The sequence below is a fragment of the Cnephaeus nilssonii genome, assembly GCF_951640355.1.
Source record: "Cnephaeus nilssonii genome assembly, chromosome: 10".
Lineage (NCBI taxonomy): Eukaryota > Metazoa > Chordata > Mammalia > Chiroptera > Vespertilionidae > Cnephaeus > Cnephaeus nilssonii.
In genome coordinates this window covers 42,011,610-42,036,022 of record NC_137081.1, presented here as the reverse complement: position 1 = coordinate 42,036,022, position 24,413 = coordinate 42,011,610, and positions in this window count along the sequence as shown.

Sequence of the window (24,413 nt, the reverse complement as noted above, 5' to 3'; positions counted from 1 at the left end):
TTACCTAGTCACTTTATGATGGTGGCATCTTTTATTTTGCTGCTTCTTAGAATAAGACCCATATAATTCAGGGTAGACTGGGGAGAATCTATGCATTTAGACCATAGGAACCTGAAGAAACAGTGAATTTAGACAAGTGCTTTGAAACAGAGGTTGCAGATGAGTTCAAAGATCAAATCTGAGGACACTTGTAATCTGGGAATAAAAAAAGATACGTAGACTTATGTGCTAAAAAATAAAGTCTCTGTGGAATTTACACTTCTTTGTAGGTCTGCAGAACTCTTGGTTATTCATTTCTGTAGCACAAGCTTCAGTGAAGTCAGTTTCGGGGCACTGCAATGTGTGCAGGGCTGTGCTAGGCATTGTGGCTCATTCAGAAGAAATGCATGATGTAATTCCTGGTCTCAAGATCCAACAGGATAGTCAGGGAGTCAAACCCAGGCCCAGAAAACAAGGAGATAGTCATCTGCTGTGATAGAGGGTAAACTGTGAGGAAAGGGTAGGAAATAAGGCAAAATGTAATACGTTGCTAATTTTGTGGATTTCCTGACCTTTTTTCAGTGCCTCACAGTGTAGAATATATAGTTTTATGTGCATCCTCACAAGAATCTTGTGAAATAGACAGGGAAAGGTATTATTATTTCCCATTATGTGGACAAGGAAGGAAAGGACGGCTCAGAAAAGTGGAGTGAATTGCCTAAGGCCACCCAGTTGGTAAATGGATTGCTGGGAGTCAAGCTTAGAATCATGGGTCATGCTGTGCCCAGGCTGAGCACAGGATCTCCTAGTAAGCAAGGTGTCTGTGCATTCTATTAAAAAAAAATGATATGTGTTGTGTTTGTGACCTGTAGAGTCCTTAAAGCATGGGGCCCAGGGCAGGGACTCCTTTTGCTCAGACATTAGGGCAAAATTAGAGTTAATCAATATTATTAACCCCTATTTTGCAGATAAATAAATTGAGCCACAGTGAGAGCAAGAATCTTGTTCAGAGTGACATAGCTAGTTAATCAGGGACAGGTTTGAATCCAGACTGCCTTATCCCAAAGCCTGTGCTTTAGCCACTGTGCAGTATTAAAAAAAAACACCTAACAGACTCTCATTTTACTGCATCTTTCTTACCCAATGCATTTTATTGTATTTTTTAAAATCCTCACTCCAGGGTATGTTTTTATTGATTTTTAGAGAAAGAGAGAAACATTAATTGGTTGCCTCTCGTACGAGCCCCAACCAGGGATCAAACTCACAACCTAGATTTGTGCCCTGATCAGGATTGAACCCACAGCCTTTTGATGTATAGGACAATGCTTCAACCAACTGAGCCACCTGGCCAGGCCCTCTTGCATTTTAAACAAAATGGCAAGTTGCCTGTTCATTGAATTGACAGCTAGTGCACTATTTCGACTCAATATTCAAAAGTGTGGGAGAAGCCTATGACTTTGAAAGTGGACGAAAGATAGATTCACACACAGCCCTAAAGTTGCCCAGTGGTGTGCTGGTAAATGGGGCAGGGGTGAGAGTTGGGAGGTGGGTGGAACATGGGGAGCCTGCTTTGCAGCAGTTGCTGATTTCCCTTGTGTAAATACTCCCACTATAGCTGATTTAAGCTACCATCAGTTTAAGGTCTAGTTCAGTAAATTCCTGAATATTGAACAAAAGACTCTTAGCCAGTTAGAAGCTAGCTCACTCTGGCAGTTGTCTCTTCAGTCTTTTTCACTCTTATTTTAGTGCTAAGAAGCATCTTAGGAGAAAATTTTGGACCCGACTTGACGATCTTGAGTCTAGTATTGTGGTTATGCCTTCCTCTCCTTTATTTGTGCCCATCCATTAGAATACAAATTCATTTTCTGTATCTCATTGATTTTTTAAAAGTGGCTTGCTTGACTTTATCTGTCTGACATGCACAAGCTGACTACATTATTGATAATTACTTCTCCTTTTTAATTCTTAAAGAACAATGTACTCCTGGTGGATCTGAGACTCAGACTTCTAGGGCCGATAAAAAAGACGTGCCTTCATTTAAATATTCTTCCTTTCCTTATAGCCTGTGACATTTCTATAAGGAATTAACCCATTTAAGATCTCCACCTTTGCTGAATGTAATGTAGCTCAGTGTTAATGAACATCTAATTGGGGGTTTCTGATGTTCTGGTATTTCTTGCTTTGTGGCACTACTTTACAGTGATGGAGTCAAAGGATCTCATGTTGCTCTGAAAATCTGAAGCGCAAGGCCTCCATGCAGTTTTCTTCCTCCCTGGGCACAGCTCTCATTGGATACTAATGAGAATGACAAACGTGGGTAAAGGAGAAACTCCTGCCTTTGGAGTCGAGGGGCTGCATATTTAAAGATGTATTGCCCTGGCACTTAAGGAAAATGATTTATCTGTTTTGTTTTGTCCTCCTATAAATCAAGAATACAGCCAAGCGTTAAACATTCCTCAATATTTATGCTAATATAAATTTGGGGCTACTTACTTGACACTAATTCAGGAGGAGCAGTGGTGTTAGAATAATGGCAACCTGTGACAGGGTGTTACTGAACAGCCGCTTTAACTCTTCAGTAGGCGGTGGTCGTTCTCCCGTGGAGCGCACGGCAGGAATCCCCTGTCCGGAGCAGTTTCTCTGGGAGGTGCATTCCAACCACATTCTCCACCTTTTGTTTGGTTTAGTTTGGGGTATTAGGTTAGCAACTGTGTTTATAAATTTCTTACTGAGGAGTCACTGGGACAGAGTGAAGAGACAGAGGTGGGAAATCAGCACCCAGGATGCTGACTGCATCTGCGATTCTTGAAACAATCCACCAACCCAGTGAGCAAACAAATCAAGTACAAACGTTTGTGAAAGGTGATGTTATGTCCACTTAACTAAGCTTCTTCCTTTTCTGCCATTGTGTTGGCATCACCTAGATGTGAGCCTCTCAAGTTCCTCAACCTCTTTGTGCTTCAGCTTCCTTCTAAGTAACATGGGGATATCAATAGGACTCCCCTTTTAAGACTATTCTGAGAGTACTAGTATGTATATAAGATGAATGCATGTGCACAGCGCCTGTATGGGCACATGGCAGGTGCTCCATACACGTTCCCAGGCTTGACTTTCGCTACGCACAGTTGAATCCTGTTCGTACCTCTGCACCCTCCATCCTATTGGAGTACTTGTGGCTTGTATTGGACTTCACCACTCACAGGCAATTTGCTGAGATGTTTCTCCAGAGTTGCCCCCACTGGTGTGTAGTAGAAGCTCAGAGACTTGGCGGGGTTCACTACATTGTGAGTGTCTTCAGTGCCTCACTGAACTATACGAATTGGGTCAATCTCTGATTAGCTGCCTGGTTGACCTTTGCGGGGAGAACACTGAAACACACTTTCCATATTTCTCAGTGTCTGAGTGCATTTTGACGTTGCCTATCTGCATCCATCCCCAACATGCACACATATAACTTGGTAATAGGTTTCTTTTGGAAGATATAATTGATGTAGACCAACCTCTATATCTCCCATGAAAATGTGGGGCTTCTTTGATTACATTTGATGCAAAGTACAATGAGAATTCAAGGCCTTATTATTATTCTTGCTAACCAGGAGACACGCCAGGTTTAAAGTCAGATTTGTTTCTTTGTTAATAATACATTTGTATTACCCTTCCTTGCAGTCCCCCGTCTCTACTCCTGCTATCTTTAATGTGAGTTTGCACTTGTCAAAATGAATAATATGCAGCATCAATTCAAACTCCACTTTTCCAGTGTGTTCAGCCGTAATAGTTTCACTTTGCCTTGATTCTGTTGATTGCTATTAAATCCTGGATTGCTTTAAATTCTGTGAGATAGTCCTCAAAGTATCACTTATAAATTGTGTGCATTTATTAGAACCTTGCTTAGAACAAAGAGCATTCAAGCCCCTGGAGAAGACTGCCTACCACTTCTATAGAGGTTGTGGAAACATATTTTATCTCTTGAGAAAAATTAATTGTTTAAGAAGTAAATATAATAAATTATTGCAGGAGGGGGAGCTTTTTGCTATTATTCTTTCTTTCTTTATTTGGCAGAGGAAAAAAATAATCCAAACCCAATACACTTTAGTGAAGAGAGTGGATTGGGGCCAAGCTTCATAATAAATTTCTTTGTGTCCATCTGTACAATATTGCTGTAAATGAAGTGTTAGTTAAATTTATTAGGAGGGTGTTGTTCCTATGTAATTTATCTGGGCTTCAAAAGCCATCCTCCAGCTCTTTTATTTTTAGAAGTATGGTTATTATAGATTTCATTTTAAGAAATCTGTCAGAGTATTGCAAATATTAAGTCTATTTTTTCTATTTAAGAATATTGGACCTACTTCAAATAAAAATCTATCCAAAGTATAGTTAAGTCAAGTTGAGGACGGTAAATAAAATGTAGTGTTTGTCAAGTGTGGGTTGAGCAAATCCTGCAAGAAGCTGTGTCCTGGGCGCTGGGCATGGGAGTCCTGGGAGACATAATTCCAGAAGAGCTTATGGGGGAGAAAGGGCAGAACAACAATTTGTTGAGTACCTGTTATCATTCTAATTAGACATACGTTTACCATATGGTTAGCGAACCTTAAAATTGAACATCCCTCATTTGTAACCATCCCTTCCAAGACCCTGGACAGGAACTAGGTAGTATGGCCGCATGTTTTGTAAAGTTTGGATATTTAAAAGCAACTGTTTGAGGCCCTAGAGTGGACTGTTTTTGTCCACTCTAACTTCCCCACTCGCTATTTCCCCTAGTTGGTAGCCAGTGTGTTTGGAATGGCCACCAGTATTTTGGAGATCTAGTTGAGGGAAATCGGGTTGGAACAACATTTAGTTTGGGTTTCCTGAGATGTATTTAAGTGTTCTGTAGTCACTTCCATGTCTAGTGAAGTTCTTGCTAACCATCCCAGTGTAGAAACCATGCTCTGGGGTCCTTCTGCTGCTCACTCTGCTGCCTTGGCGTCAGAACAGAAAAAGCAGAACACAGAAGTCGTGTCACAGCCCCAACATGCTATACAGGGCCTGGCGTCAGAAATAGGCGAGTGATAAAGAGACATGAGGTTTGAAAGGTACAGAGCCAGACCTAGTCTCATCAATGACTAGTGAAAATAGAAGTTGTTTTTTTTTTTCTGTCAGCAGTGTTCTCAATAATGAACCAGGAATCCCCATACAGAAACCCACTGCTCAGACTGAATGCTGGTGGCCCACCCAAAGTCATATGTTGAAAACCTGATACTCAATGTAATGGTATGAGGAGGTGAGGCCTTTGAAAGGTTACTAGGTCTCAAGGTGGAGCCCTCACAAATGGAATTAATGCCATTATGATAGATATCCCAGAGAGCTCCCTTGTCCTTCGTCACACTGAGAAGATGGTCATCAATGAAGAAGTGGTCTCTAGCCAGACACCGAATCTGCCAATGTCTTGTTCTTGAACTTCCCAGCCTCCAGAAAACTGTGTGATGTAATTTTTTTTTAAAGCCACACGGTCTATAGTATTTTTTTTTTTTACAGCATCCCAAAGGGACTAAAATACCCATCATACATTTTTTTTTCTTTTTGGGTAGGAATGTGTGAAATAGAGCTAATTATAATTTTTGTATTTGTAGGGTGCAAATTTATAGCCACATTATAAGCAGAGATAAGTCTGTGTAATGCTTATTGCATCACAGCTATCAATAATAAAAAGCAAATTTAGTTCAACAAACTAGAGCAAAGACTGAATTACTTTTCATCCTCTCCATAAAAATCATATTAGAAAATCATTGTCACATGAAGAAAGGATCAAGACTGTGCAGCCAAAGGATAGGGGAAAAGTATTATAGAGGCATGCCAGTCAGTTAATTAATAAAAATAGTGTTATTTTTCTGGAGTTGATGACATTTGGCCGCTTATAAACATGAGTAATTTCTTTTCTCATTCTAAGTACATGTTCACTTTTATTTTGTATTCTAGTCCTGAAAGAGTGCTCTCAAAAATTGTAAAAATTTCAGGCTCCACAAAGTCTGGATCCATCAGGGCCTGGCTCTGTGCCCCTTTCAGGCAGGTTACTTTTGTTTAAGGTGTCTCATAGGTGGGCGAGATAGGACCTGCACATCCCTTTCCCCAGTGAACAACCGAGGCCCAGAGAGGTTAAACCCCTTTCCCGAGGCGAGCTCATAGAGGCAGGTCTGGATTCACACCCTGGTCCACAGGCAAGCCTCTCACTGTAGCTTTTCCTTACCTCATTAACTCTCCCCCATTTTCAGCAAACATTTTGTCATTGTCTTTTATTTCATATGGCAAGTAGAGGTCATCAGGGGGACATCCCCTCCATCTGACATCCCTTCTCCATCCCTCTGACCTCTCTCCTCAGTGAAAGACACCCCTCTGCTCGCCTCCCACAAGCCAGGGGTCCTCCCGACTCTACCCACTCACTGTCTCAGTCAGTCAGCTCCAAGATGTGTAGAATTCAGCTCCCAAACACCTCTCACCCTTTGTCCCTCCTCCCTTCCCCTCTGGTCTGTCATCAGTCAGCTCAGGCCTCACTGTTCCTGACCTCCTTAGTCTTACTCTTCTTTAATCTGTTCTCAACTAGGGTGCCATCTAAACATCAATGTGAGCCTGTTTAAAACTGTTCAAGTCATTCAGTCATCCATCTATGAATCCTTCCTGAGGAGCTGCTTTGACCTGCACATGAGGATACAGAAAAAAAACAAACAAAGCAAAGTTCTTGCCTCATGGATCTCATATTCGTGTGTGTGTGTGTGTGCACATGTGTGTGATAATAAATAAGTTAATATATGTGTGTATATACTGGTAATATCAACAAAAATATATATGTCTAAGAGAGAGAAATGCTAGGATGGAAAATGGCGCAAGGAAAGTAGGGAGAGCCAGAGGCAGGGGAAAGGGAGTTTGCTATCTTATATATAGCTTGGTTGGGGAAGGCCTCACTGCTAAAGGGACACTTGAACAGAGATTTGAATGATGTGAGAATGGCAAGCCGTGTGGATATGCAGATGAGCATTATAGTGATGAAACAGTGGGAGAGAACAAGACTGCTGTGTTGGGGGAACAGCTAGGAGGGCGAAATGGCTGTAGCTGAGTGAAACAAGGAAGATGGAGCAACAGTATGGCAATTGTGTGCACATCACCAAGGCCTTTGGGCCACTGAAGGACTTGATTTTTACTCTGCGTGGGCTGGGAGCTGTGGGAGGGTTTTGAGCAGAGGAATGGCATGATCTGGTTTATAGTGAACTAAATCACTCTGAATGGTGTGATAAGAAGACTATTGTGGGGCAAAAGGGGAAGTGGAGAACAGTGGCCACTGCAATGATCTGGGCAAGAGACGATGGAGGCTTAGACCAAGTGTTGAGGAGTGAGTACATTCCAGATATCTTTTGCATGGTTCTTCGTGTCCTTCAAGATAAAATGCCAACTTCTCAGCATGGTCACAAGGTCCTTCATGATCTGCCTACTCCATACCCCTCAGGTGCCCTGGGGGCTTTGTACAAGTTTCTCTGTGTTCCTGGAGCTCTTAGATACTTTTTTTCAAGGTGCAACCCCATACAGTCTCCTTTACTTCCCCTCTTTCTCCAAATGTGGGTCCACTATTTTTCAGCTCCCTATGCTTATCTCCATTCCCGCCCCCCGCCCCCCAGTCTCATAACTGTCTCTTTCCTGATCTCTTTTCCTTTCCCACACTGGACTGTGAATCCTCGAGGGAGGGAATAGTATAGTGTTTTTCATTTGTTTGTTTGTTTGTTTGTTTGTTTTTGCCAGTACTTGGCATATAAGAGGTGCCCAATCAATATTTATGCCATAGGTGAATATTTTCATTAATTGGGTTTGGCTTTGAACTTCAAATTCTCCAAGGACTAGTCCTAAGAAGGCTTTCTTCCTATGTAGGACAAAAGCAGTGATGTGATTTAACTTTAGATTATAGGCTTTGCCACCTCAGGTAGTTTTTAAAGAAGTCAATGTTTAAACAAACAAAAAAGAAAAAAATATCAGTATAGGCGGAAGTAGAGTTGATGAAAAAGTTATGGAGTAAAAATAAAAAGTCACTATTTATACAGTGCCTGTTCTGACCCATACCCTCTACTAGTGTCTTAACTGTGGAATCAGAGATTGGACTGCAGACTGACAAGGCCTTTGAAGGCCAGTTGAGTATACTTTTAAAACAGTGAGCTTCCAAGAACTCACTCATCCTCCTGAACAGGCAGAGGTAACACACAGGGTGCAATGGTGTTTGAGAAAGAATGTGTAAAATGGTGCAAAGGGGCGGAGGCCCCCTGCCTGTGTTCATGTGTCATGATATGCAAATACTACATCTACACCCATCCTTCTTAGAATCCTAAGCCGCATGTAGTATCGACACACCTGCTGGATACCCTGATTGAAATTCACTTATTAGACTTCACCTCAATGACTTTCCCTCATTGTGTGGAACTCTTCACCTGCATTGCCTCCTATTCTCGCCCACACTTGGCTCTCCCTGCTGTTATTATAATTAGCTTGATGCTGCCCAAATTTGACAGTGCCTCACCTCAGCTACACCACAGACCTCTCGCTTTCTGCCCTGAGGCTCCTCTGACATGGAGGGTGAGAGCAATGTCTGTGGAAACCCATTCACACATGCAGCCTGGAAGTGTGGGAAAGGCAGGGAAGGCCTCACAGGCAGCCCTTGGCCAATGGGCCTGAGCTGGAGGAGGAATGCTTCCACTCGGCTTCTCAGGCAGATGATTCTGAGGTGCACCACACACAGTTTCTCAGAAGTCCTGGTGAGGTAGCGCCCCCGTTACCCACAATATTGACCAACTGGAGGGCACAACTTTCTCTCCTGTTTTATGGTCCCCGATGTCTCACTTCCATTTCCTGGGTTCACCTCTCATCAAATGCAATCTGCTGTCTTAGACTCTGCCTGGAAGTGGCAGTTTGGGGGAAAGATTTGAGGGGGAATTCTGGTTCAGAAAACCATGTTTAGCACCATTAAGCCATCTGGACATTAGGGTTCCCTCTTGGAGCCAAATGACACATCTGCAGCTAAAACAAAGTTAAAAAAAAAAAAAAAGAAGCAGCACAGGGAAATCAAAATCATCAGAATGGCTGGTCGAACACCTTCTGTAAAGGGATTTGTTTTCACTAGATACTCTGAACGTTACCTTCCAGCATCAATAGGTCAATCCATTTCTCTTTTCCATAATATGGACACTGGCCCCACTGAGACCACCTTTGTTCAGAAACAAATGACCTCATGCTGAGGATCCCTGTGAAGTGATCTGCTGCCTTATTACCTGATAAATGGACTTTTCCATAAAGATATCATGAATTCTGCTGCCAAGAATATTTTTTAAAAAAGGAATATTTCTTATTGTGAAATAGCCTGTGAACACAGTGATCACAATTTTGCTATAAGCTGTCCCAGCAAAGAGTTGTTTTGAAGTTGATCAGCATTATTTCACCAAGTCTTCCATTTATTAATTATTCAAAAGAGAATTCCATTAATGTTAGTATTGTGTTTCTAACATGTAGAATTTCCCCATAGGAATTTTCCTAGGTATTAGGAATAGGGAAACATCTTTTATTTTTATATAAGAGGGGTTTGTGTAGACAAAAAGAGAAATAACTTCCAGAACTCACAAACACAAGGCCTTACCTGAGTGTCTTTTATTATGAAACAGAAGCAAAAGTGACCCATCATGAGCACATTCACCAATGTTATTTCTTTATTTATAAAACTAGAGGCCCAGTGCACAAAATTTGTGCACAGGGGGATCCCTTCAGCCCGGCCTGCACCCTCTCCAATCTGGGATTGGGCCTAAACTGGCAGTCGGACATCCCTCTCATAATCTGGGACCACTGGCTCCTAACTGCTCACCTGCCTGCCTGCCTGATTGCCCCTAACTCCCCCCCCCCCCCCGCCAGCCTGATCTCCCTTAACCGCCTCTGCCTGACGGCCTGGTTGTCCCCAACTGCCCCCCTGCTGGCCTGGTCTCCCCACACAGCCTGCTGTTCAGTTGTTTGGTTATCCCTCAGTAACCGCCCTGCCAGCCTGGTTGCCCCATGCAGCCTGCTGTTTGGTTGTCCATCCAGTTGTTTCGGTCGTGACAGACCTGGGTTTTTATATATTAGGATTAGTCTTCACTTAAAAATCTCTCCCCTACTTAATGCTAGACTTGCTCATTACTTTGACAAAGTAATATAAATCCATTGCAAAGTGAAGTTGCAAATCTTGCCAAAGATGCAGGATTTTGTGAAGTTGATAAAAGCTATGTTGAGAATTGTTTGAATCACACACAAAGCTTCTGACAGATGGGAATGGAAGAATTAGAAAAATGAGCAATAGTAAAAGGGAAAAAGTCAAGGAGAATGATGATGAAATAGTAATTCATCAGAAATGTTTGAAAATTAAATAATTAAGAGGGTCCTAGAGAAAATGATGAAGTCCTAAGATACTTTACTATTTTTATGATGGTAATGGATATCATAATGTGGTATTATACTATCATAGCACTTAGTGAGTAATTATGTAAAAAATCTCATATTTGTTTTATTCTTGGTTCTGAAAAATAATTTATAGTTACAATTATAACCCAAAATTTAAAATGTGATAAAGTAAACCTTTTAATAATTTTCAGTTATGCTTTTTTAAGTGAAGTCTCATTCAAACCTTATTCTCAGGCTCCAACTGAATGTTTAGTTTCTGCTTTAAATGGATTCACCTGAAGAAACTTTTCCCCATTACAGATTATTCTGTATGTTAATTCATAGAATTGTGGGCCAGGTGTTTTGGAATTTGGAAAGAATTTTTGAGAAATCATCTGTCTTCATATTCTCACTTTGCATATGAACATCTAAGAAATTGGATGGCATAGCTGATTTTTAGGAATATGACAGGCAGAGAGGGAGGGATAGGGTTCTAAGACTCATGACACCCAACACAGTTCTTGCTACACTAAGCTTTAGCAATTTTGCCCAAATCACCCAAGTCCTCTGCATTTGAGATTAATTATACTTGACACCAGATCATGTCTACGAAGTTTGTGAAGATCATTGTGTAAAGGTGCCATCAAAATTTACATATAATTAGTTAATTTTTGATTATTCGGGTCTCTGGATTAGAATGAAAGTGCACATAATTGACAAAAGACTGAATGCTTAGAAATATTTTAGCTCTGTTCTGTTTTATAATGTATGACTTATTCTCAAAATTACATTATATTTGATTTTTTATTCTGAAAGTTTTGAAATGGCTAGTGGCCAAAAGCATTAAAATTCTGACCTAAGAATAATCTAAAACAGCAGATAGTTTGAAAGCATTCATGTTTAGCTTTGTAAGAGTTTACAGAATATTTCTTGCAGTGGATTTTTCGTTCCTAAATACATTTTATTTAGAAAAATGTTAAAATTAGTTTGTCTTCTCTTGAGTAGGAATCACTGATAGTATGTGGTAGGGGAAGTCAATTTTGAATTAGAATTTTGTCTTAGAGAATCCATGGAGCCAAGACTTTGCACATGTACTTACAGAGTTGTTTGTATTCTAAATTTCAAACATTTTTTTTTTTACCCAGAAGCTTTTCAGGTGCTTAGTAAAATAGTTTGAGAATTTTCCAGACTTAGCATTTTTAAGGCATTAAGAACACACTCAAACTTATGGTTATTTTCAGACTATCAAAATACTTATCAATAAGAAATACAAATAACAAAGAACTCATCTTAATATTCATTTCATTATACTTGATTGTCTCCCCTCTTCTCTTCTTGAAATTACAGCTGGTAAACAGATGGCAGGCACAAATTTGCACAAATAAGCACATACACTTCTTCTTAATGGGGGGACCTATTTGTTGGGGTGGCCAGTGAGGATTCCTGGCTGAGGAGGGCCAGTTGTCAATTCTCAGTCAGAGCTATTGTGGAGAGGAAAGGGTTTTGGAATATATTAGCTCTGTGCATGTATCTCACAGAAAAAGACCTTGGTAAGTCCCAACATAGTAGAGCCTTCTCTGAATGCCTATGTTCTTGAATTCTTCTTCAAGTTTCTGGAGGCAGAAAAGTTCCTGAGGCATTTTGAGCAGAGCATGACATGATCAAATTTAAAAAAACTATTCTGGCTGCAGTGAGGAGAATAGACTTTGTAGGGGTGGGGAGGGGTGGGAGTAGGTGGCAGAGGGAGGAGGGACATGGGTGGGTGGGGGGTAGAAAGAAAGCAGGAAGACTAAGAACTGCCTCTTGCAGTGGTTCAGGCAAGGGTGACAGAATCCGGGTTACAGAAGTGCCCAGATCCCAGAAGAATAGAATTGACTCAGTTGGCACAGTGATGATTGGCAGTAGTAGTCAGGGAGAGGGAAGTGTCAAGGAAAACACCCAGGTTTCTGGCTTAAACATCTGGTTGGGTGGTAGAGTCATTTGCAGACATGGGAAAGCTGGAGTAAGTAGAAATTTGTAGGAGAGGAGCAAGAGGTCCATTTCAGACAAGCTAGATGTGAGATACCAGTAGAACATTCAGGGAGAAATGTCAAAGAGGCCACCCAGCTTTCAGAAGAGTGGTGTGGAGGGCTGGAGACCAACATTTCCAGGAATTATATGTCTTTCAAAGCACCTATACAAATTTTATCTCACTTAATTATATAACAATATCTTTATGAAGTCAGCACAGCAGATAGTGTTATCCTGTATTTCACAGGTGGTGAAATTGAAACAAAAGATGTTCAAAGACTGAGCCAACTTCCTTTCTCCAAATACATAGTCTCCAAGGACATAGTGTAGGACATGGTCATTTGGTTCTGTCCTTCCATATCAATGTCCTACTGAGTGTTTCAGTCTGATTTAGGCTTATGTCCTAGTTTTCTACAGGTGGGGAAGAAGCAGGCTTTTTTTTTTTTTCCCCCTTTACAGAGAGTCCCAGACTCTACAAGTGTCAATATGACACAAGTCAACATTATTGTTATCTCTTGTCTTGACATCCAGTGAAAAAAGAAAGTGGATGATCTCTAGCTCAAAGGGGAGTCCAGGGCCACGGTTCTCATCCATGCAGACAGAGTGGGCACAGCAGAAAGGTTGGTAGAGGCACAGCTGTGCATTCTGAAGAAGACGGGTCCTTCTGCATCTGGTCAGTGGAGGGACAGCTCTACCATCCTCTGGGTCCCGCCCGGGACAACAGCAGAACTGTAGACAGAGTCCGTTCTGTCACAGTCCTAGAGCAGTGGTCCTCAGCTCCCCCTCTCACAGGGTAGCTGGGTGTGGTCCTTGAATTACTGAGAGTATCGGGGCACCCTGGAGTTCAACTCCCTAGGCACAAAAATCTACCAGTTCTTTAAAAACATAAGCTAAAAGCCAGTCTCATTTCATACCTATCTTTGGAGCATATAAGACATCTCTGTTATAACCAAGGTGCAATAACTTAAATTTTATAGGGTAAGTCTGGTGACCAAAGAAAAGTCTTGTAAAAAGCATTCTTTGCTAAGTGGATCGTATGCCACAGGGAGGTGCCCATCTCAGAAACCAGTGCTAAGACTTCAGATTCCCTTTGCCCCTTCTCTCCACCAAAGTCCCTCTAGCTTTTAATTTTTTCTCTCTGTGTGTATTTGAATACTCCCTCCTTCTTTCAGCTCTAACATACCTTTTTCTCCTTTTATTAACTTGACATGAAGCATGCGTCCCCTCAGCTGCTCCACACGCTCTATTTTCAGTAGGAGAGGGTGAAGGTGGTTGCACTTTGGGTTCATCTAACATCTTGAACTATTTTTCAGATGTTGTGGGTAAAGCCAAACCCTAAATAACTGGAGCTACACACTTTTCCTTTAATTTCTAGCCTCATATGTATTTTAGGGGAAATGCATTCCACATGTTTCTGATTTCATTTATCCCTAATTCCTCCAGAGGTTATTTTCTGAGACAAGGTTGAGGTTCTAGAAGCCTCTTGAACTTCCCCCCACCTCCACCTCAGTCAAACCCTTCCTTCACAGGCTTAGCAGGCCACTTGGAACCCAGGGACAATAACTTAATCCCCAACATTTTCTTCTGAAATATGTCTCCTTCAGAAATGGTGGTCCAAAAAGTGTGCACAGTTCTCTTCCAATCTCCAATTTTCTATGTCTTCTTTGGTCTATGTACTTAAGGCATTAAAAACTGCACCCACGTGCCAGATTTTCTTTTGACTTAATCTTCCTGATTTCAAACACTTTTCAGAGATTTGTCTAGTATCTCCTGTAAGTCCAGTGCTGAGATAGGTCTTGGGGGATGGGAATACAATAAACTTAATGTGGAACAAGATGACTTTCACAATGTTTGGACAGTCAAGGGAGGGTATCTGTTGCAGAGAGCAGGTTCAAGGACAAGAGGGCAAATCAGAGGTCCTGAGATCATGTGTGCTGCCAGGGTGGGGGTCAGAGAGAGGGAGGAGGAGGAGGACAGGGGAGAGTATTTGGAGCACCAGGGGTTAGGGAGGACCTGAGTGGAGATGAAACCTAGGAGACCGCAGGAGAGCTCATCTGTGCTGGTGGAGAGAGCAGGAGTCTGGCACCCCGAATCTGAGCATCTGTCTTTTGAGATTACAGGTTATTGTGGCAACAGGAAGGTTTGCTGATGGAAGTTATTTTTCACCATTTTATTCTCGTACCAAAGGAAAGAGCGGATGGAGAATTTGCTTAGAACTCACGTCCTCACAGGTCACTTGGGACATGCGCTGTGAAAAGGTTACAGGAACTAGTTTTTTTCTTTTTCTTTCACAAAGGTATTTCTAAAAGAATAAACAAACTGGAGCCACGACACTCGATTACTAATGACCCAAACATTTGCTATTTCAAATGCACAAACACTTAAAGAGCTGGAGGCAACGAGGAAATTCCAGGGAAAGAAAAGGAGAAGCACTTGAAAATAGGCGGGGTTCATTTCCTCCTGGCATGTTTTCTCAAACCCTCGCCTGGAGCTCAGTGCTTCTGGTATTAATAATTCACAGGAAAGGGCAATGAAGTAAACCCAGCCTGGTCTGGAATGGAGGCGATTAGAGCCTGCATGAAGGACGTACAGTAAGTCCTCACTTATCCTCGTCTACAGGTCCTTGGCAACTGCAACTTGAAGAGAAACAACATACAACGAAACCAGTTTTCCCAGAGGCTAATGGATAGAAACAAGAGTTAAGTTCCCAAGGCATATTTCTGGTTACAAAAACATCACTACACTTCTAAATAAAGACCTCAAAGGCTTCTCATATTAAACATCGAAGTAAATGTGACCTCTAAGTACATTTAAGAACGATTAATAAAAACAAGTAAGAGAATTCTTGTCCAGTTCAGGGTCATGGGTGGCAGGAGCCTATCCTGGTAGCTCAGGGTGCCAGGTGGGACCCCAACTTGGGCAGGGCACCCTTTTATTACAGGGCACACTCCTCTCCTCACCCCTACTCACTCAGCCTGGGACGATGTAGGCACACCCCTTCGTCTAATCTGCACATTTTTGGCATGTGGGAGGGAAACGGAGTACTCAGGTAGACAGGAAAAACATGCACGCTTCACCAAGACCGTGGCCCTGCCTGAGAATCTTCTATTTTTCTTGTCAATGTTATGAGGACGTTGAATGAAAGGACATTCTTCGAGGACCTGCTGTCCCTGATATAGGGGGTTTTTGCTCTGGCCCTTTTTGCATTCTCCTAACATAGCTCCTGGGTTTGTTCTGACCCAGTAAAGTGCGGTTTCATTGATGATCTAGAATAGATTAGTGTTTGGCAAAAGAATTACCACCTCAAGCTTGGGACAGCTGACTGTAGATCAATTCCGCTTCCCCAGCCAATTTCTGTTGAGCTTGATTATCTGCAGGCAGCTCTTGGCTCCTGTGTACGATTAGCAGTGTTAAATGAAGATTTAATGACCCAGGATCCAGCTGTTTGGTTTTCACTCTACCAACAATTTCCAACTCATCATCCTAAGGCCCACTCCCTCGAAGGGAGCAGTACGTTGGGGACCGTTTTTTGGACAAAGTTCAGGGGTTGCGGGGTTGGAGGTGGTGCTGCCCTCCAGGCACCACCTCCAGGAGCTGGCGAAAGGGTTGGAAGCACTGCAGGGTCCTCGCTGCCCAAAATTTCCTCAGAAACGTGAGCGTGGCCTTAGCGCCATTGTCATCGGTCCACGTCTCAGCCCTGTCCTGGTCCCATGTCATAGAAAGAAGGGAATCAAGCCCAGGCCACCGTTCAAACCAAGAAAGTGAGTTCACGGCTGGAAATGGGGGATCTCTCTCAGGCCCCCAGGTCTGGCTTGCTGGTTAGTCCACCATCCCAGCCTTTCCTTCGGGCTCCTGGTGTTCATAGAGAAACACTCTGCAGTTAACAGAGCTATCTTCCTAGAGGGTGATGCTCTCTCCATCTCCCCCCCGACAGTGACAGCATCCCTGTGAAAGCCAATAGAGGCGCACCCCGAAACCCCCACCCTCTCCTGAGACCCTCTGCTGGGCAGCGGCTGCAGCTGCCTCTCCTGGAGCCTCTGGGCCTCTGTGAAATGTTACTTGACTTATACATATTTTATCATGTTTGGCTGTTGGTGCTATTTAAATGAAAATCATTTCCAGATTATAATAAAGGCTGCCCTCTATTAAATGAGTGCAGTTAGATCACTGACCATATTCAAATCTTCACAAATTGGGGGCCATATATCAAAGCATTGAGGAAGCAGGGGTTTCAAAAGTTGGGTGGGTGGGGGTGCGACATAGGGAACCCAACAGCCCACATGTAACATTCTTGGCTTAAAGGGGCTGCTGAACCTTGGAAACGATTTATACCACATTTATTATGATGCTGCAACATCACCAAGGATATAAACCAGTCATTGGCACTCTCTCAAAGAACACATCATTGTAACTCGTTCTAACAATACTGCTGTGATATGTGCTCATAATATTTATAAAGGGTAAGCTATGAAAACAGTACATGCCAACTGTCAGCAGTGATGTATCATTTAAAAAAACAGAGAGTGTACCCGACGTACTGGTTTAAATGAGCTCTGTAAAATACCCTGCTCTGCCGAAGCCGTTTGGCCGTCCGGACCTCCCGTGTCCTGCCCTGCTTTCCAGGATTCTCTGCAGGGTGGCCCCTGGGAGCTCTCTCCCCTCCCTATGGCTCTGTTGCTATCTTCAAGAATTCTGTAGTCTTCTCAGCAAGCTCACCTGATCCAGTGTCTGGTTGCTGAGTGCCTAGCACAGTGCTTTGCTAAGTATACTTGCAATCCATGTATGTGGGCTGGGTTGGTGTTTGTACAGATACAGGACGCTTAGGCAGTCAGAGGGTGGGGCAAATGGTGTTGCTTCCTTGTAGGAAAAAAAGCGATTAAGCCATCTCAAGGTGGGGGGGGGGGGGGGTAGTCATGTGTTCTGGCTGGAGACTTGGCTCCTGACTTTGGTCTGTTTTGTGAAGATGCTCATGGAGCTTTTCAGAAACCGGGGTGATGTGATGAACCAACGATTTCCCCGTGAGATGGCTACAGCAAGCAAGAGAAGGAACATTTAAAACCCAGGACCTAACCATGGGGGGACTGACTTCCGAGGCGTAGGCAAGGTGCTTAGTCCATAAGTTATTCCATCTAGTAAAATGCCAAGATCCTTGGTAAAGTCCCTCCCCTCACTGCAGGAGGGAGGGAGGAAGAGTGTGTGTGTGTGGCGGGGGGGGGGGGGGGGGGGGGACGGGGGGACCGGACCTGAAGAGAAGAGAGAGCGGCTGCTCTGTGAAGCATGAGCTCTGAACATGTGAACACAGGCAGGACTTTTTGCAACTAGTGGATCAGCAATGAAATGCAGGAGGGGACCATCCCCTAATGACAGAAGGTGAACAAGACAGACACATTCCCTTTGGCCCATCTGCACTAACGTTTCCCAAGAGACATGGACGTAGTTAAGAGCCAAACCATGGGGAAAATCTGGCTGAGTGTAACTATTTGGAACTTTATCTGCACTTGTGAACATGTGCAGGTGCATGCAAATGATCTATTTAGTGAACTACATGTTATTTATTGCATAGTGCAGGTTTATTGGTCTCATCTAATATTGTATTCTTTTTCTCTAAAAGTTTTGAGTTAACAATAACCTCTGGTATTTCGAAGAAGTGATACTTAGATGATTTGGAGTTAGTCAGCGCTTGCAGTCAAAATACTTTGCCCAGCTTTGTAAGATGCTCTTGTGGAATGATGACAACACAGCCATTTCTGCTGTAGGGAGCCACTGGCCTGGGGTACCAGTCACACAAAGGAGATGCAGCTGTACCTGGAAGGGCAGTGAGGAGGGGGCATGGGGGAAGGGAAGAGAGCCAAAGAGCAGGGCCAGGAGCCCCAGACTGCAGAGTGGAGCTGTAGTCAGTGTGAGAACATGCGGGGAGGTGGCCGACTTGGGGGATCAGAAGGCTCAGAGAACACAGTTCATAGGCTTGTTCTGAAAGCTGTGGTGATAGCCATGGCAGCTTCTGGCCGATCAGAATGCAATGACCTGGTGACCCTAGTTTCAGGAAGGTATCATTCCACTGCAGAATTCTTACAGAAATCCCCACTCTTCCTAGAGGCCTCAGCAGGGAAGGAAGCTGGGCTGCATGCTTTGAGAATTCTGCAAGTTAGGATGCTGTCTGGGAATGTCCATGACCTTCTGGAGAAAGAAGAGCCCAGTTTCTCACGAAGCAACCATTCCTGGAAGCTGACTCGCTTTATCCATGCTCTATCAATCTGCCACCTTTAGAAGAACTAAATCTCGTCCCAACATTGTTATAACGCTATTTGATAGTTTGAAACCAAGTCATATTTTATGACACCCGCATTGTCATAGCTTCAACAGAAAGGCTTCCGCCCTCTAAACCGAGTTTCAAAAAAGTGTGTTTCTCATTAGCCACAGACTTTAAATTTCACTGCTGGAATCTTCTCAGCTTAGAAAAATGCTAGGTAAAAGAGTCTTAATTGCGGATATTCTCATAACCGTTCAAATTTGACATGCCTACTGAGAAATGTTCTTGCTACAAAGTTCGACTGGTGTCTCTATTCTCAAACCCCCAGACTTACACAACAGTGAGAAGGGGATAAAGTGTGAACAAAAGAATTAGATGCTCTGAGAACTCAGCTTCATCCTGCCAGGGTCGGGGATGGAAAACCCAAAGATTCCAAGGTCTGGGTGATGAGCCTTTCCTGAGTGGAGGAAAATGGTTTCTTCTTGAACAGCAAACCATCCCAACCATAGGTCCCCATGGTTGATTTCCATACTGGGTCTCCGAGGTGACATTACCTTCCATTAAGGACCATTAACTCTCTTAGATGTGACCTCATGTAACAGTAAAGTATCAACATTAGCAATGAAAACTTTGGAAATGGAGAATCAGCTGGATAAAATGCTGTGCTACTTCATTCTCTCCTTTTGAAAATTTGTATTTCATATTCTTCATTCGTGACTGCGTTATACATTTAAGTAAGGAGCGTTCCTCTGCGGATTCCTGAACAGATATAACGTGTTCTGATTTTGGAGTTGGAAGGTACCTGGATCCAACACCTCAGTTTTAGAATTGGAGAAGACTGCGTGGCTCATTCATGCTCGTATGAAAGAAATGGTTTGTATTTTATTCTAGGAGGTCAAAGGCTCAAATCCGAAAAGGAAATCAAATAAACTAACCAATATCTGCTCTGTTTCCTATTGTACCCTGGGTGGAATTTCAAGTTCAAAGGCAGTGTTTAGGCCTGAGTGGCCACACTTCTATTGCTCCTCCCCCATGCCAGTCTAAGGAAAGTAGGTCTGACAATGGTCCCAGTGACCTTCACTTCTAGGCTCGCATCCAGTCTCTCCCTCTTGGTGACATCAGCATATGGGTTACCACCCAGAACTGGGCCCTGGCTGCAGACATGAGCTTTAAAATCTATAGGAATACCAGGCAGCCAGACTGGCTGAAATAGCGCAGAAGAGCAACAAGAGAAGGAAGCAGCCATGGTCTCAGGAACTTGTTCAGATTTGCTAGCTGCAAAGGAACTTTGTGCCCTTATCACTCTTCCCTGGGAAGAGGAGTGCACATATTGTCAGGTTAGTAATACCTATAGAACCGTTCCTGGCTGCTATTGCAATGAATGCTTCATTCTTCTGTCTCCCCTGCCAGTCCTCAAGCACCAAGCAGCAAGGTCCCAAAGGACACGTGCCTCTCCCAGGGGACAACATTCCGTTTTGCACTGAGGATTTTGTGGGGTTGAGCTGCTCCCTTCCTCTCCTTCTTTCTCTGTCTCTCCCCATGCCCAGTCTAGCTCTCTATACTCTCTCTCTCTCTCTCTCTCTCTCTCTCTCTCTCTAACTCTCTCTCTTTCTGCCCCCCCCCCCCCATCCCCCTCACGCTGGCTCGGGCAGGGCAGTGTGTCTCCGTCCACATCCCCTGGCTGCGCAGGGGGACATCATCACAGCGATTAGGGCCCCCCCACTGGCTTTCCCGTGGAGGGCGGGACACCTGGGATGAGACCGAGGCTTACAGCCCCAGGCAACGGGAATACCCATAGAAAAGACAGAATGCGATTCGGATGGCCAGAGACGCCGGTTATTCCCACAGCAAAGGGAATGACGGTTCCCAAACAGGTCCCCACCCTCCACTAGCTCAGCGCACCCAGACAAAGGCCACCCGCCTGGCCGCTCTCCGCCGCCGTGCGCGCCCCCTAGCGGTGGCTCCTCAGACAGCCACCAGGGCGAGCAGCCCAGGGCTGCCTAAGGCTTGTCTAAGCTGCCAACCAAGAATGCAGTTTGTGATCCAGCCGCCAGTCCCGTGACCCGGCGCTGCGTTTTCTCTCTCTGGTCCTCTCAGACGGTGCCCATTTGCATCCCAGTCCGAAAAGAGGCCATTCACAAGCCCAGGTATTTCCCTCCTGAAACAAGGAAGCAAGTGCTTCTTCCTTCCATGGTTCAGAGTTCACGTTCTTGGGTTTGGACACTAATGACGGAGGGTTACTTTGTCCATTATTAGCTCCAGCTGGAAGCAGGGGGGCAAAGAAAAGCCCTTAAAAGTTTTCTGGAAAATGGGTGAATCTACTGGATTTGGGGACATATCCCAATTGTTAGAGTGGACTGTGACAGCCACACACACATACAAAGAACCCACGAGAATCTAATGAAAAAACAAACAAAAAGCTATCGTCCAATAGCTGGCATGCAAATGCTGACCACTCTTATCAACTCAAATGTGGAGTTTTCTTCTGAGCAGCAAAGGGGCGATCCGGAAACTGACCTGCGCCCAGTGTGGGTCAGGCTCTGGGGGTGTCTGATGTGCTCCCAGTAACCACAGGCAGAAGGAGAACAGAACCTCCATCGGAGGGGGCCTGGCTTGTGAAAATGACTCAACGTGTTTGGGGGGTGAACTTGAAAGTGTGCAGCCCAGATGTAAAGTTTAAGATCCTGACACAGCTGTGCCTCCAAGTTGCCTTTGGATGGAGCAGGCCACACCCACAGCTGCAGCCGAGCAGCGCTATTTGAAACTCCCCCAGGGCCCACTGCTGTGAAAAGAACAGTTTATTACTCAAAATGAAACAAAATGCCGGCTCATCTTTACAGTTTCACGGTCTGCCTTAGGGAAACAGAAAGAAGCTTTAGTCCCCGCCCTCCCCCCCCCCCCCCCCTTGTGCACCAAAGTGTATTATCTTGGGGCCAGTCTGGGAAGATCCAGAAAGTGCTCCAGGATGCTGTCGACTCACTGTCTGACCGTGGACTTAGCATTTAACATGACCAGCCACGGCTTCTCTGTTTGGGAAATGGGGAGAATGACTTTTGCCATTTTCCTCATGGGAATGCAATATAGAGGGCTCCGGAAATGAGGCCAGATGCAAATGACATGCTCCATATCTTGTAATCATTTTCCAAACAAAAATAGCGGAGGCTGGGCCAATCATTTGTCCTCATATTAACTTTAGGACCCTCATTCAGCTGGGTTCCTGGTTTCAAAGAGCAGGCTTCAAAAGAAAAAGGGGTACCTGAAAGGCTTTATAAGATGGGAAAACTGAGGCAAATCTTACAGTTCTTCTACTCTACATATAATACAGACAAGAAACAGTGAAAGAATCTTGTTGTCAAATGGAGCATCAGAACGATTGGACTCAAGATAAAAACTTTTCTCCCCATAATAGTAAGTATATAGGCGAAACGCTGTTTATTCAATGTTGAGGAAAACAGTGCCTTTCTCTCTCTATTATCTCTCAGACCCCCTACTATATGGAATTAGGTTCTTTGAACCTAGAAAAACAACTAGTTTGTCCTCTACAAAAGAGGATCCAGACTGTGTGTGGGTATGAGAGTGTTTCTAAGATACTCAAGCATCTGAAAGAAACATGAACTAAGTTGATCAACCAGATGTTTTGTCTACATAATACTAAGCATTAAGATGTTTCCCCTATGTGTGGATACTTGGTGTCATATAGATGAAACACTCGGGTGGATAATTGAGTTTTTTTCTTTCTTTTTGTTCAGATATTTATGATATACTGAAACAGCTGAAGAAGTATTTTGTTCAAAGTTCAGAGGGAGGAAACAGAGAAACAGGAGACAAGAGAAGTAAATAAAAGCCAGGGTGAGGATCCCCACCAACCTTTGTGGGGTCGTGGCCCTCTGGGGGTACAAGCAGAGGACACCTTTGAGTGAAGAAAAAGGCACTGCTTCCTGACGGCATCAACCTGGGTGTGCGGCTCGGCCACCAGAACGTGTACTCGATTTCAGCCTCCCTTCTTTCCTGAGCGCGCAGCTCTGGTCAGTGCGTGACCATCCAGCCGTACAGGGGCCCTGGAAAGTCACCAGAAGGAGTAGGAGAAATGCTTAGTAATAAGGCCGGCATGGTTATGAAGAAAGAGGGCGAGAGTTTCCCTTTGCTCACAGGCTTCCACAATGAATGCACGCAACCCAGAGGGCACTCCAGCTAAAGGCACTGTGCGGCCCAACCAGGAAAATATTTGCCTTCTTCTTCTTTTTTTTTTTTTTTTAAATAAATCTTTATTGTTTAGATTATTACAGGTGTTCCTCTTTTTTTTCCCCCCCATAGCTCCCCTCCACCTGATTCCCCAGCCCACCCCATGCCCTTACCCCCCACCACTGTCTTCATCCATAGGTGTAAGACTTTTGTCCAATCTCTTCCCGCACCCCTCAGACCCCCTCCCCACTGAGAACTGTCAGTCCACTCCCTTTCTATGTCCCTGATTCCATTATATTCACCAGTCCATTCTGTTCTTCAGACTTTTTATTCACTTGATTTTTAGATTCACTTGTTGGTAGGTAAGTATTTGATGTCTTTTTGTTGTTCATAATTTTTATCTTTACCTTTTTCTTCTTCTTCCTCTTCTTAAAGAATACCCTTCAGCATTTCATGTAATCCTGGTTTGGTGGTGATGAACTCCTTTAGCTTTTTCTTGTCTGTGAAGCTCTTTATCTGACCTTCAATTCTGAATGATAGCTTTGCTGGGTAGAGTAATCTTGGTTGTAGGTTCTTGCTGTTCATCACTTTGAATATTTCTTTTGGCATGTGTGAGTGATGGCTATTTGTTTACTTATTTTATTTATTTATTTATTTATTTATTTATTTATTATTTTTAAGTTAAGGCAAGGCTCACAGTTCATTCTGGTCATGTATTTATTGCCTTTTCTATTTGGTGTTGTGTCTGTCAAGTTTTCACTTCCCTGGAATTTTAACTACCCATCTCCTTCCCCACCCCATTCTCTCTGTCTGTGACACAAATAAATGCCTTTTAAATTTTTTTTTTCTAGTCTAATTAGTGCATGAATTCATTTCGACTGATGGATTGATGTGGCTTATTGGCATGAAGACTTTCTTCCCTCCTAGCACTGTATGTAATAGAAACGGCTTGTGTGGGGGTGACACCTGCTTTGATGCTGCAGCCTTTCTGTTTGATGCGGAAAGGCCAGCCATTCAGCTGTGATTCTTTAGTCTCCTGGGAGATGGTTTTTCACGGCTGTTGGTGGAGTGGGGGCAGGTTGGCGGTGACTACAAGGGGAGAGTGGTGCGGAAAGTGATGGCGGAAAAACAGCATAGCTAAGGATTTAATGTTTATATTTTATTGGACTGATTTTGAAATAGTCATTGTTCACACCCTGGGCCCAGGAGGGAAGGAGACCTTGACTTGCTGCCATCAGTAGTAAGGCATTGTAAATTAGTGCAGCGAGACGAAAATTTCCAACGCCTCTTGCCAAAGAATTAAGCTGAAATTAGTGCACAGTTGGTAACAATTTGATTTCTGGTTTCACTTTAATCAGTGAGGATTAATGGTTGAAATTTTTATTTCTAATCTTGGGGTAGCCTGACTAACAAAAGCTGTTACTTTCTTGAAAACTGCTAAATGAAGAGGGATTTATAAGCTCTCTGAGAGAATAAAAGCTGAAGTGCTAAGGCCCACTTTTCAGACCATAAAATTTTCAAATTCCCTCAACAGTCCCTCATGTACGGCTGGAAGAGCTGACTGCCACTGGGTTCAGTGACG